Source organism: Globicephala melas, chromosome 1 (assembly GCF_963455315.2).
Source record: "Globicephala melas chromosome 1, mGloMel1.2, whole genome shotgun sequence".
Taxonomy (NCBI): Eukaryota; Metazoa; Chordata; class Mammalia; order Artiodactyla; family Delphinidae; genus Globicephala; species Globicephala melas.
Window position 1 is genome coordinate 128,148,499 of NC_083314.1, and position 14,017 is coordinate 128,162,515.

Here is a 14,017-nt window from a genome sequence, read left to right on the forward strand (position 1 = left end):
GTGTCTTATTCAACTGCCTGTTAATAGGGAGATTCTGTTATAGATTACTTATTGGCAAATGCCTTCAGAGGAGTTGTATATTTAATGCTTCTTACCACTATGGTTTCCTATTTTTTATCAATTGTTTGGCTTTCAAGAATTAATCTTCTTTCTTGAAAGTTAATTGTCCACAAAACAATGACAAAAAATGCATAGTTTTTAAATTTTTATCCAGTTTTTCTAGATGTTTTGTCCTAGAAGTATTTTGATGATATTCAGACTGCCATGTTTTGGAAGTGGAACTAATTTATCTATTACATCACAATTTTTGAGGTGATATTTTTCAGTGTCAAAATGTTGAAGTTACTTAGGTTAAATAGTATTTGTATATTTCCTTTCTATGAAGCATGCTGTTAGAGGAGACAGTAGAAATGAGGCTTGCCACCAAGATGTTGTTACAAAGGACTTTATGGACTGATAGCTTCTAAGTGAAGCAAACAGAAACATACTTGGTTATTATTTTTGATGACCCTAATCTATTTTCAGGATCAGTGTAAGCAGAAGTCTCTTTTAATACCGGTTATCGCCATCAGGTAATAAACACGTTCCTCTAAATGAGTTATTTTTTTTATTATAGGACACACTAATAGATAGCATTAATGATTATTATTCGATTAAAATCTACTCTCCTGATAACAGTATGCACAAACAACTTGAGTCATGAATGATGTTCCAAACATTCATCTAACAATTGAGAATTTATATCTGAGACATAAAAGGTAGAAAACCAATCAAATTTAGCTCCTTTTGAAATAGGTGGATTCTTTGATAAACATATAAGGGAATTCAATAATCTAGAAAATTATGAAAGAAGAAAAAGACTAGTAGCAATATAACATTGTGAAAGAAAAGGGTATATTAAAAATTACCAAAATGTTTCTCTGATATTTTTAATATTTTATTTTTTTTCTTATCACAGAATTGTTATGCTTATTGTTAAAATCTCAAGCAGTAGAGATTTTATAAAGTAAAATATGAAAGTACTCTATAAATTTTTCCCTTTAAATAACCATAGTTATTAGTGTGGTGTACTCTTCTGAATTTATCTCAACATATAGTAACATAAAGTTACATACATTCTTACATTTACCCCTCAGAAGTATATTGTTTATATGTATGCATATTGCCTTATTACTTGCTTTTGCTGAACAATATATGGTGAAATATCCTTCTGTTTCAGTTCTAATATAGTAAGATATCCTGTCCCTTTTTATAGCTTTATAGAATCCCATTGCATGGATATACCATAATTTATGTAACCTCTTTTCTATTAATGGCTGTTTGGTTAATTTTAATTTATTTCACCATTGCAACAATTTTGCAATGAATTTCCTTGTATATATGTCCTTGCATTCTTATGCATAACTTTTATAGCATATATTTTTAGAAATATAATTAAAAAACTGTATATTTTATATAATATTAATCCAATATATTAATAATTATTGTAATATAATATAGCAATATGATTACATAAAATAATTCTAGTATTATTGAAAACTATACATATACAAAACTTTAATAGATAGTACCAAAATCCCTCCCAAAATGTTAAACTAATTTATGTTGTCACCAGCTGTTCATCAAAATTTTTGTTTTTCACCTACTGTTGACCTTAGGTACCAATCATCTTTTAAACCTTTCCAATCTAATAAACAAGTACATCTCATGATTTAATTTGTATATCTGCAATAGTTATTAAATTGAGGTTAAGCTTTATGCCTTTTATGAAAGTTTGAAATGCGATGGTCTTGTTTCATCATATTTTTTATCTGTGGCAAGAAAATAAGCAGAAATGAGGCAACAATATAGAAATCAAAATCTTCCCTATAGAAAATTAGTTTTTAGGTAAGTCTGATGAGAGTTTAGTAGTAAAAGGAATAGGTGTTGAAGTTTTCTCAGTTCATTACATACCCCTAAAATCCCACCCCCTAGCTTCTTCTCATTTCTTTACCAAGAAAAAGGTCACAGATCTGAGCATCTCTGATATCCTCTTGCATTTAAACCACATCAGTAAAAAAAACTTCACCCAGTTGATTTAAAGGAATGTTTTACTGTTTGGACAGGAATTTGGCACCACATGGATATAGCCAAAGATTTTTTGATAACCTATTCTTCCCGTGAGACACTAACAGTTCACATTATGTAATCTTCAACCTCACTAACACTTGCTTAGTTTCATTGCTTGAAAATGACACAGACCAGTATCTCTGAGCTTGGGTTACTTAGTGTATTTATTCTTGCATAAGAAAATGAAATTAAATACAGTTCACTGTCAGTCATTTTGTTTTAAGCTTGATATTTGGTTTGAAATAAAAACAAATAGTATTTCTTTCTTTACAGTGGTTTCTCTATGCACTACAAAGCATTTTAAAATAATAAGTAAGAATCTAGGAGTGTTGAGAATGAATAGACAATATGTAAATCATTATGAATGCAATTTATTCAAAGTATTAAAACAGTGGAGGTGGTTTTTACTTTCATCATATGAATAGACACTGGATCAGGATGCAGACATTATCTTTTAAATCTAACAAGGTGTTTTATAATGTTAAATGCATATCTAAAATAACTGGGAAGATTTTACCATTGCTATTTAACCCTTATGTATTGTACATCTCTAAACATGTCAAGATATATTCCTGTTTCTCTAAAGTACACACTCGGATAATTTAAGAATTCTCTGCTTATACTAACATTAAATTTAAAGAGATTATTTTACTTCTCTGGAAATAAATCAAAATTTTATATAGGTAGCAGAGTAATTACAGAAAAAATTGAATTTAAAATTGAGCTGCCTGCTTATATTACCCACAGTGTGTTTAAATATCTTTATGAGTGTAAGCTATACCAAAATGATTTAAGTAAAAATTCATTTTTATTTATACTTTACCACTGTTTTTGCTATGCCCATTAATATGACTGATTTTTGGAAATTATATGCCATTAGCTGATTTCCCTAAAAATGACTACAAAACTTAAGACTTTTTGAGTTCTGTTTTCAAATTCTACTTCTACTGAATATATGGTTAATTGTATAAAATGAGGTTCAATATATTTAATGAATACCTACTATGTGTAAAACACTTTCATTGAAAAGAAGAATATAAATTACACTGCCTGATTTGCAGTTACCAGCGGGGGTAACTAAAGCTTTTAGAGAATAGAAAGAAGGTCAAAAACTCCATTCACTTGATGAGATTTATTCAGCAATTTATAGAGTTGATGCTAATGTCTGTTACTTTGCCTCACTGTGATGTTGAGAATTTCTTTGCATCTAGAAGTAGACTCCCTTTTAAATTATTTTTTCCAAGAGGGAATCCAAAATTTCAACCCCCAGAAGGCTACTTTCTGTTGTACCATTTTTATACAACTGTACTCTGTTGATGTATCTATCAATTCCTGCCTATAAATTCCCATGAACTTCCACAGTGAAGATGAAATAGATCAAGTCTCTGTCTTACAGGAGCTTAAAGTCAAGTGAGCTCACATAGGTATTGTTTGGAAAACTCCTAACAAAAATGGGCTACTGGATTCTCTCCTTCCAGTAACATAAAATTCAACTATACATACTATTCAAGAAGTGTTGGAGATAAGGAAATATTCCTTTTGTTAATTCACTTTCCTAGATGGCCTGTTCTATAAATAAACCAAATAACATATAGTAGAGCATTTACCTAGTGCAGAGAACTATGGGTAACATAGAGAAGTGAGGTGCAATCCCTTGAAGTAAGTTCAATCTAGTGAGAGGTGTAAAATATATACATATCTTTGAAAATTATTTATACCTTTTATTGTTTTCTAGAATGTGATGATTCATAGTAGCTGGATGAGTTTATTATTTTATTTTATTTTTCTGAGGATTGGAATGGGCATGGGTATGAAAGCTGAGGGTAGAAGCTGATACTGGATACATTATTCTGCAAAATCAAGTGGGCAGTGGTAGTGTTAACAGCTGACATGAACAAGAAATCAAAGAGGAAGGTAGAGGCTACAAACCTGGGCACTATTTGGTGCAGAATTATTGAAGAGATCCCAGAGAAGGACATAGTTTGAGGAAGAAAAACCGATGGTGAGATTATGGGAGGCAAATGCCACAATGTGATTCAGCTCAACTCCATCAAATCTGTACAGAAGGGACTAAACTGAGGAAATTCTGACTGTGTTTAGATTTCTTATAGTAAGCAGTAAAGGAACAGCAACCACAAAGCTTCTGGAGGATGAACAAAATCACCACATGAGGATGATCAGCTTACAGTGGGTTATATATATATAAAAAAAGGTAAATAATAATTTACGGTATAACACAACTGATTTTGAATAAATACATCAACAGGAAGTATTTTATAAGTTCAAAAGAAGATTGGTGAGGAAAATTTGTTATAAAGAGATTTTGCCAATTTATGTCGAAAAAACACCCACTGTCAAACAGGAACCCAAGCAGCAGTTTTCTCTATACCTCACAAAGTTCCGAAGGATGGCATGCACCTGGGGAGGATACTCATATCAGAATATGAGTTTGTGTTCCAGAGAATGTGAGAATATGCTCCAGCCCTGTACTTATCCTGGCAGTTAGAGATTAGATTATAGTTGTCCATGGGGACAAAGTACCTATCAGAGAAATCAGTATTAACCTCCGCTTAAAACTCTGATACAAAAGCATTTCCCTTAAAGGTTTTGGCAGTTCTCTGTTTACATCACTGGACAGAGGAGCAAACTCAGCCTTTTTTTTTTTTTTAATGGGAATTCTCAAAAAGGCATGCTGTCAACTTAAGACATGGTATCTTAAAATTACATTCTTATAATTAATCCAAGCAACCATGAAGTGCTTATAAAGGAGTATACAAAAAGCCTTGAAAAAACAGCTAATTAGAATAATTAGGTATTACTTTCATTAAATATTAATATCCTTGGACTATCCTACCTTTGAGTAGTCCTAAGTCCTACTTATACTCTTTACTGTCTTTTGAACTATGATCATTCATCTACTCATTTTCAATATTATGTCAAATAATATAACTTGGATATACAAGGACATTAAAAACATTATGGGGAAACTAAAATACGATGAGTCCTGAAGAACCTGTACTTCTCCCTGATATAAAACATTAAATACAAAACTCCAGATGATACACTAAAGAGGTAACCATTGGAAGTACACTAGTTATGAAGTTAAGAACAAGGTATCAAATCTACATTCAAATCCCAGTTCTGCTAAACACTCTCCAAATCTTGGCAATTTCATTTTTGAATTTAATTTTAGTTATTTTTTTATACAGCAGGTTCTTATTAGTCAACCATTTTATACACATCAGTGTATACATGTCAATCCCAGTCTCCCAATTAATCACACCACCACCCCCACCCCCCGTTGCTTCCCCCCTTGGTGTCCATACATTTGTTCTCTACATCCGTGTCTCTATTTCTGACCTGCAAACTGGTTCATCTGTACCATTTTTCTAGGTTCCACATATATGCGTTAATATACGATATTTGTTTTTCTCTTTCTGACTTACTTCACTCTGTATGACAGTCTCTAGATCCATCCACATCTCAACAAATGATCCAATTTTGTTCCTTTTTATGGCTGAGTAATAGTCCATTGAATATATGTACCACATCTTCTTTATCCATTCGTCTGTCGATGGGCATTTAGGTTGCTTCCATGACCTGGCTATTGTAAATAGTGCTGCAATGAACATTGGGGTGCATGTGTCTTTTTGAATTATGGTTTTCTCTGGGTATATGCCCAGTAGTGGTGTTGCTGGGTCATATGGTAATTCTATTTTTAGTTTTTTAAGGAACCTCCATAGTGGCTGTATCAATTTACATTCCCACCAACAGTGCAAGAGGGTTCCCTTTTCTCCACACCCTCTCCAGCATTTGTTGCTTGTAGATTTTCTGATAATGCCCATTCTAACTGGTGTGAGGTAATACCTCATTGTAGTTTTGGTTTGTATTTCTCTAATAATTAGTGATGTTGAGCAGCTTTTCATGTGCTTCTTGGCCATCTGTATGTCTTGTTTGGAGAAATGTCTATTTAGGTCTTCTGCTCATTTTTGGATTGGGTTGTTTGTTTCTTTAATATTGAGCTGTATGAGCTGTTTATATATTTTGGAGATTAATCCTTTGTCCATTGATTTGTTTGCAAATATTTTCTCCCATTTTGAGGATTGTCTTTTCGTCTTGTTTATGGTTTCCTTTGCTGTGCAAAAGCTTTTAAGTTTCATTAGGTCCCATTTGTTTATTTTTGGTTTTATTTCCATTACTCTAGGAGATGGATCAAAAAAGATCTTGCTGTGATTTATGTCAAAGAGTGTTCTTCCTATGTTTTCCTCTAAGAGTTTTATAGTGCCTGGTCTAACATTTAGGTCTCTAATCCATTTTGAGTTTATTTTTGTGTATGGTGTTAAGGAGTGTTCTAATTTCCTTCTTTTACATGTAGCTGTCCAGTTTTCCCAGCATCACTTATTGAAGAGACTGTCTTTTCTCCATTGTATATCCTTGCCTCCTTTGTCATAGATTAGTTGACCATAGGTGCGTGGGTTTATCTCTGGGCTTTCTATCTTATTCCACTGATCTATGTTTCTGTTTTTGTGCCAGTACCATATTGTCTTTATTACTGCAGCTTTGTAGTATAGTCTGAAGTCAGGGAGTCTGATTCCTCCAGCTCCGTTTTTTTTTCCTCAAGACTGCTTTGGCTACTCGGGGTCTTTTGTGTCTCCATACGAATTTTAAGATTTTTTGTTCTAGTTCCATAAAAAATGCCATTGGTAATTTGATAGGAATTGCATTGAATCTGTAGATTGCTTTGGGTAGTATAGTCATTTTCAAAATATTGATTCTTCCAATCCAAGAACATGGTATATCTCTCCATCTGTTTGTATCATCTTTAATTTCTTTCATCAGTGTCTTATAGTTTTCTGCATACATGTCTTTTTTCTCCCTAGGTAGGTTTATTCCTAGGTGTTTTATTCTTTTTGTTGCAATGGTAAATGGGAGTGTTTCCTTAATTTCTCTTTCAGATTTTTCATCATTAGTGTATAGGAATGCAAGAGCAAATCTTGGCAATTTTTGAAAAACCTGTCAGTGCCTCAGTGTCTTAATCTGTAAAATAGAAATATCTACTTATCTAGATTGTAAAAATGTTAAATTAAAACCTAAAAAAGTGCTTAACATGTGCTTGACACATAGTAAGGGCTCTGTAAATGATAGATACTATTTACCACTAACTGTCATACTTAAATGTTAATTTAGTCTATAAACAAAACCAATCATTTTCAGAAGCATTGCAACTACAAATAATGACTATCTTTCCCAGTAGAGTATAAGCTTTATTCAAGCAGGAATAATGTCTATCATATTCAACAACCATTCCCATAAGCCTTGTCACATGGATGTTGTTGACTTGTATTTGTTGACTTATTGAATGAATATGCATCATCTGGGGAATTTTTACAGAACATTAATGATCCCAAATAAATTTGAAAGACTACGTATCTACACAGGGTCAATCAGATAGTTGAACTATGTCTAAAAAAAAAAAAAAAGTCAGTTTCACCAAATCCTACTTTGGCTGATGTGAAGGTGGAGCCAAGTTTGTAGTCATTCGTTTATGATAAAAACACCAATAAAGGTCAACACAGTTACTTAGATTTTATTCTCATATTTTTGTGGTCAGCAGTTCTCTTCAGGTAATGTTGTAAGGTACAAAATGATGAATAGTGTTTAATTTCAGAATCTAATAGAGAAGAAAAGCCATGGATACAAGGAAAGGAATGATAAGGTCAATTAAGGGAGTACTATTAAAAAGCACTGTGAGTGCTCAAGTAGGAAAATATTTATTTATTGTTAATTATAAAAACTAACTTCTAATAACTAATTGATATATTTGATAACAAAATCCTTATATGATCAATGTTCTCCCATCATTTTTGACCTCATTCTCTACTTACTACTCCCACTTCCTCTAGCTATACAGGTCCCTTCACTGTTCCTCCAACCTTCTAAACATAATTCCTTTCCAGAAATTTTTGTATTTTCTCTTCCCTCTGCTTAGACTGATTCTTTACCAGAGTTTCATAGAACTCAGCCTCTTATTTACAGATTAGTAATCAAAACTTGTTTTCTCAATGAGACCTTCCTTCCTCTGAAAATTTTAGCCACATACACAAGCTTCATATCACTCTTTTCTGTTTATTTTTTTTCTCCTGAGCACTTAACGTTAAGTATGATATATCTTATCTTGTTTATTGTTGATTTTATCCTATTATAAAGTAAACTCCATGAGAGATTTTTGCCTTCTTCTTAACTTGTCCATGTCCAGTGCCTGGAAGAATGCTGGCACATTACAGGTGATCAATATATTTTTCATGGATTAAAGAATGAATAAACTAATGATTGAGCCTTTATGGTTCAGAAGGGGCACTCACACACATTTGTTCTTTTGCTCTTCCTAATGATTCTGTGCAGTAGATACTATTACCTTTAGCAGAGGAATCACTTGAAGACTTCTTAGAATAGATGGATGGCATTTGATAAGACCTTGAAGCTTGAGAAGGAGATTTGGAAAATAATATAAAAAATATTACATTTCCAAATTTAAAAAAAATTAAGAAGTCTTATTGGTCCTAACATTTGATTAAAAAGAAATATTATCTTTGTGACTGTGATTAATATTTTAAATTCAGATGTGTTTTTTATGCACGTGTGCTTACAATTCCCCAACTTATGCGCCATGGGCACCTGACATCACAAATGGCCCTGATCATCCTTCGCATGACTTTTTCCTCTTCCAAACTTTCCCCTCCAGCTTCTTTATTATCTGCCTGTCTTTTGAATAGGACAGTATTAAAGAGCTTTGATTTAAAAAGAAAGCAATTTCATTATGTTCAAATTGTGTTTAAAATACTCAAAGAAAAATATTGTCTGGAGAGTAGTAGGAGTGAGTAATCTGCCATGTTAGGCACCAACGTTGCCTGTTAAAAAATCAGAATCAAGTTTTCAAATGTGATAAAATAGATTTCACTGTATTGTGAGCTCCTTGAGATCACAAGTTTTATCTCTCCATTTCCAGGCATGTAGCATGTGCTTATTCAATTTTTGTTTAATGGATATTTGCTGCATTAATATAAATCATTCACTGATTAGTCGAGAATGGAGAAGTTGAATAGGGTTATGAATTTATTTACTTATTTTTTCAACAAAAACTGAGTAAGTTCTAACAATGTTTAAGGAACTATTCCTGGTACTGGAGATATAATGAACGAGCAGGTTTTGACAGTGCCTTCAAGGAGATTGCAAGATAGTAGGAAAGACAGACATCAAGCTATAATTTAATTCTTCTTGTGGTAAGTGTTATGAAGGAGAAAGCGCTATGAGAGTAAATAGCAAGAGATGGTTCCTGATTGTAACGCTGCCACTATAACTTAAAAAAAACTTTAAGTTTTTCTCCTAAAAATTGAGCAGACACGTGGAGTAAATAATACAAAGGACCTAAACAGAAAAATTAAGATGAAAAGGTCTTTCTTTTTTTTTTTTTTTTTTTTGCGGTACACGGGCCTCTCACTGCTGTGGCCTCTCCCGTTGCGGAGCACAGACTCCGGACGCACAGACTCAGCGGCCATGGCTCACGGGCCCCGCCGCTCCGCGGCATGTGGGATCCTCCCGGACCAGGGCGAGAACCCATGTCTCCTGCATCGGCAGGCGGACTCTCAACCGCTGCGCCACCAGGGAAGCCCGAAAAGGTCGTTCTTTTCTCTGATAAGTTTTAAACAAGATGTTTTAATGCTTTGGAAACCTAAAGAAACAGAGTTGGGGAATGAGGAGGGTAACTGACAGAATGGATCTTGTTCTATACATCACCATATTCTTAAATCACTATGTTTTACACGCAGTATAAGCTCAATAAGTGTTACTCGACTAAATTAATTAATTAATTTATGAAAGCAACACAAGATAATGGGCTAAAAGATACTTAGACTTAAGAGGCTATAAAAGTAGAATTATTTTAATTGGGGACCGGACGTAAAATTTAGAGAGAAATTATATGGACTTGTACAAATGGATTTGAATTTCTTTTAAATCTTCTTCTTCAGTGCCTCAGTTTGTTTCAACATTACTTCTAATGTGTCCTTAGCTTGCTTACATGGTTGTGCTAAGAATCAGTGCTGATCCAGAGGAATATTAAAAAAGTTAAAAAGTCTATCTATCTACCTACTATCTGTCTATATATCTATCTGTCTATATCTATCTATCTGTCTATCAATGTAGGTTACAACTGTACCACTCTTCATTAAAACTCTCATTTTGAGATTATGCCATTTCTAATTTTTAAAGTTGAAATATTCTTCTAAGAAATATATAATATTTGTTAAATCACAAGGTGTTAAGTGAACTGGATTAGGTCATCTTTTCTATCACAGGTGACTGATTTGTAGAGACACTGATGTCCATATTAGTCCTTCCTCTCTCACCTTGGTTTGCACTAACCACCTGCTTATCTTCTGAGGTAAGTAAAAACAACTCTGATTATCCAAAGTGGTAAATGGTAGACTTTGGTGGGAGTAGAGTTGTTTAGAAGAAACAGGGTTAAATTACATCTTATACAAGAGATGGTAAGGGACAGATATTGTTGGTTGCATATGCTCAGCCATTATCGTCTTCTTACTTATCAACAGAACCCAAATTTTGTTCAGATATTGAGCACTGATATGATAAAGGAAAAAACGCCAATGTATTATGAAAACACTTTACCCATGCTTGGTTTGCGTTTGCCATAGTTTGGGAGGAATAGTGTGCTGTGATTTTTCTGGGGGATTATCTTCCTTTCTGATAAAAAAGAAAGAGAAATATAGAAAAATCTTGTCCCTGCCCTTGCTTCTGACTTTGAATGGTATGAGCTGAGGCAGTCATGTGGAACTGTGACAGTCATCTTCAGACCGTGAAGAAAAGACAAGAGAACCACTGATAGGCTGACCCAGCACCCTGAATTTGTTCACCTGTTGAACTGATCCTGGGCCCACCTACTTTCAGACATTTTGTTATTATGGAAAGTCAAACTATTTTAAACCACTTTTAGTTGTGCATTCTCTAATATAAAATCAAAATCATTATAACTGATTCATGGGAAGTTTGTGTGAATCTAAAAGAAATCAGCTATGTGGTTAGTTTATATCTTAATTTATTGACATAGTATTTTGATCACAAGTGAAAATTATATACAAAATATACATAGTATACATTCTGAATAAAATAGTAACATCCTTGGATAGTCATCAGTGAAACACTTGGTTTGGTATACTATTACTCTCAAGTAAAGTTCTCAAAAGTGCTGAAAAGATAAGAATGCATTGGTTAAAGCACTAGCAATTGTAGTTAAACAACATATCCGTAAGTGCAGCATCATAAATTTTTATTGCTATGAAAAATATAAAGCCAAAGTTTTAAAAGACCTTACCTGAGGCCTGAATCAATCAATCAAATGCTGGGGAGGGCGTTCTAGACAAATGGAAGAGCATGAACACCAGTTGCCCTGAAAATGCCACCAATGAGGGTCCAAAGCCTATAAAATTCTACTCAGTGAGAAGGCTGAGAATAAAAAGTAACTTTCTTACTGTACTTAGGATGCTTTTGGCTACAGAGATCAGAAAATAGGACTCTGTTGTATAAGGAGTATATATCAGAAAGCCATTGGCTTAAATAATATGAACTCTAGACAGAGAGAAGTTCTCAGAGGTGGTTGGCCTAGCACCTCAACAGCGTCGTCAGAGACCCAGGTTCCTTCAGTGCCCTTACTCACAGGCACCCTAAGCGATTGGGTGGTTGCTAGTAGTAATTGAAGCCATGTTCTTTCGCGTTCATATACAAACACATGGCGTGAGAGGAAGAAAGGCTTTTCATGACTCTCTTTTAAATGTTAGAAACAATTTTTTTCTAGAAGCTTCTACCAAACTCTCTCGTTCTTACTGGCTGGAAGTGAATCACTTGTCCATTCTTCCATCAGTTCCAGACAAGGAGGAATGGGACTCTTAAAACAATGAGAACTATTCCAAAGCTAAGAGGTGGGGGCATTTTTCCTGAGCCATGTGAGCTGCATGAGAAGTGCAATTATACCTGAATAAAAGTGAGGTTCTGATAAGAAGATAGAAGAAATAGATGGATGAGAATAAACAACAAAAGAAGCCGATTGCTTCTTATTCACCAAAAGCCTACTATATTCAGATTTGGTAGTAATAACTCTTATGTATTAAATTATGTAATTATCATATTGCCTACACAAGATAGTGAACATCGTAGTAGACACTACTAGTGACCTAGTGTATCTATCAAATTTGCTGGGTTATGCTGAGGGGATAACCCACAAACCTCAGTGTCTTACAAAACCAGTGCTTCATTTCTTGCTTATGTTGCATGGCCCAAGCAGCTTTGCTCCGTGTTTTCCTCTTTCCAGGACCTGGGTTGAAGTCATATCCTTGCATGAGACCTGCGGGCCTTTGTGGGAAAGGGAAAAGGATGATGTCAGAACTTCATGATGCAGTGAAAACTTCTGGTCAGAATTGGCTTATGTCACTTTCTACTCACACTTAATTAAGTAAAATAAATTTCATGGCCAATCCTGATGTCATTGAGTCAAGGAAGTCAAATCTTCTCACAGGCAACTAATAATTGGGAACAATAATACACTAATACACTGTACCGCCCCTAAGTAGGACATTCAGTTCCTCCTCCTTCCTCACTCCTGATGTGCCTAAGTGGTGTGGCCAGGATTTGAACATTGGTCTGCCTACTTCTGTGCACCTTTTCTAACTAATGGTCTAAGGGACCACACGAGGATATAGAATAAATTACTTTTAGATGTATTTTAAAATAAATATTTGAACTATTTTACCAATTTAGGAATCGGTGGTATTCTTAAAAATAATTCTATGTCAGTGTTTGCAGCTTAAGATACACGTCACTACAGCCATAGTCCATGAACAATTTGGTCTCAGGGCCTCTTTACACTCTTAAAAATTGTTGAGGACCATAAAGAGTTCTTATAATGTGAGTTATTCCTACTATCCGTATTTACCATAATAGAATTTAAAACTAAAAAAAAATGAAAACTTATTTATTAATTCCTTTAAAATTAACAATATTAGGCTTATTACATATTAACATAAATCATGTATTTTGTTAAAATAATTATATATCTCAAATTTTAAAAAGTGAGAAGAGAGGCATTGTTATGTGCACTATTGCAAATTTATTTAATGTTTGATTTAATAGAAGACAGGTTATTTTATATGCTAGATCTGTGATATATGTTTTTTTGTTTGAAGTACATGAAGAAAGTTCTTACATAGATAACAGATAGGGAGAAAAAGGAGGAGTATTTTTAGACAATTTTGGATATTCTTCTTTGATACTACACTAAAGCTTGACAAGTGACAGCTTCTTAAAAGTTAGTTTCAAACAGAATCTGAAACCATATCAATAAACTTTCTGTATTCTGTTACAAAAAAAATCCTTTGGTTTCTTCTGCATTTTGAATGGATCTTTTAACCATGCCTGATTTTGTACCATAAAGCACATTAATTTGAAAATATTGGTTCACTAATTTATGCAGATCTTTCTGCATAATTATGTTGCAAAAATATGTTGATGCATTTCATCATAAAATAAAAATTATATTTATTAGTATTGACACTGATCTCATCAGAAAAGTTTTTAAGTATTGGGAAGCTGTCAAGCTCAAGATGGCTGACATAAGTTTTCTAAAGTTCTAATTTTTGCTTAAAAACTCAAATTTTATCACTGGCAACAGTACTGTCAGTGTTGTTTTTGAAATGGCAGGCTCACTTTGTTGATTTTTGAAAAAATGTTTGCAAAATAGTCAAATAGTTTGCCTACTTGTCATTCTTTCAAATAAAAATGGTGTTTTATGGAAAAAAGTGATTATTTCAGCTTGCACCTTAAACAATTACACAGGTGCTTT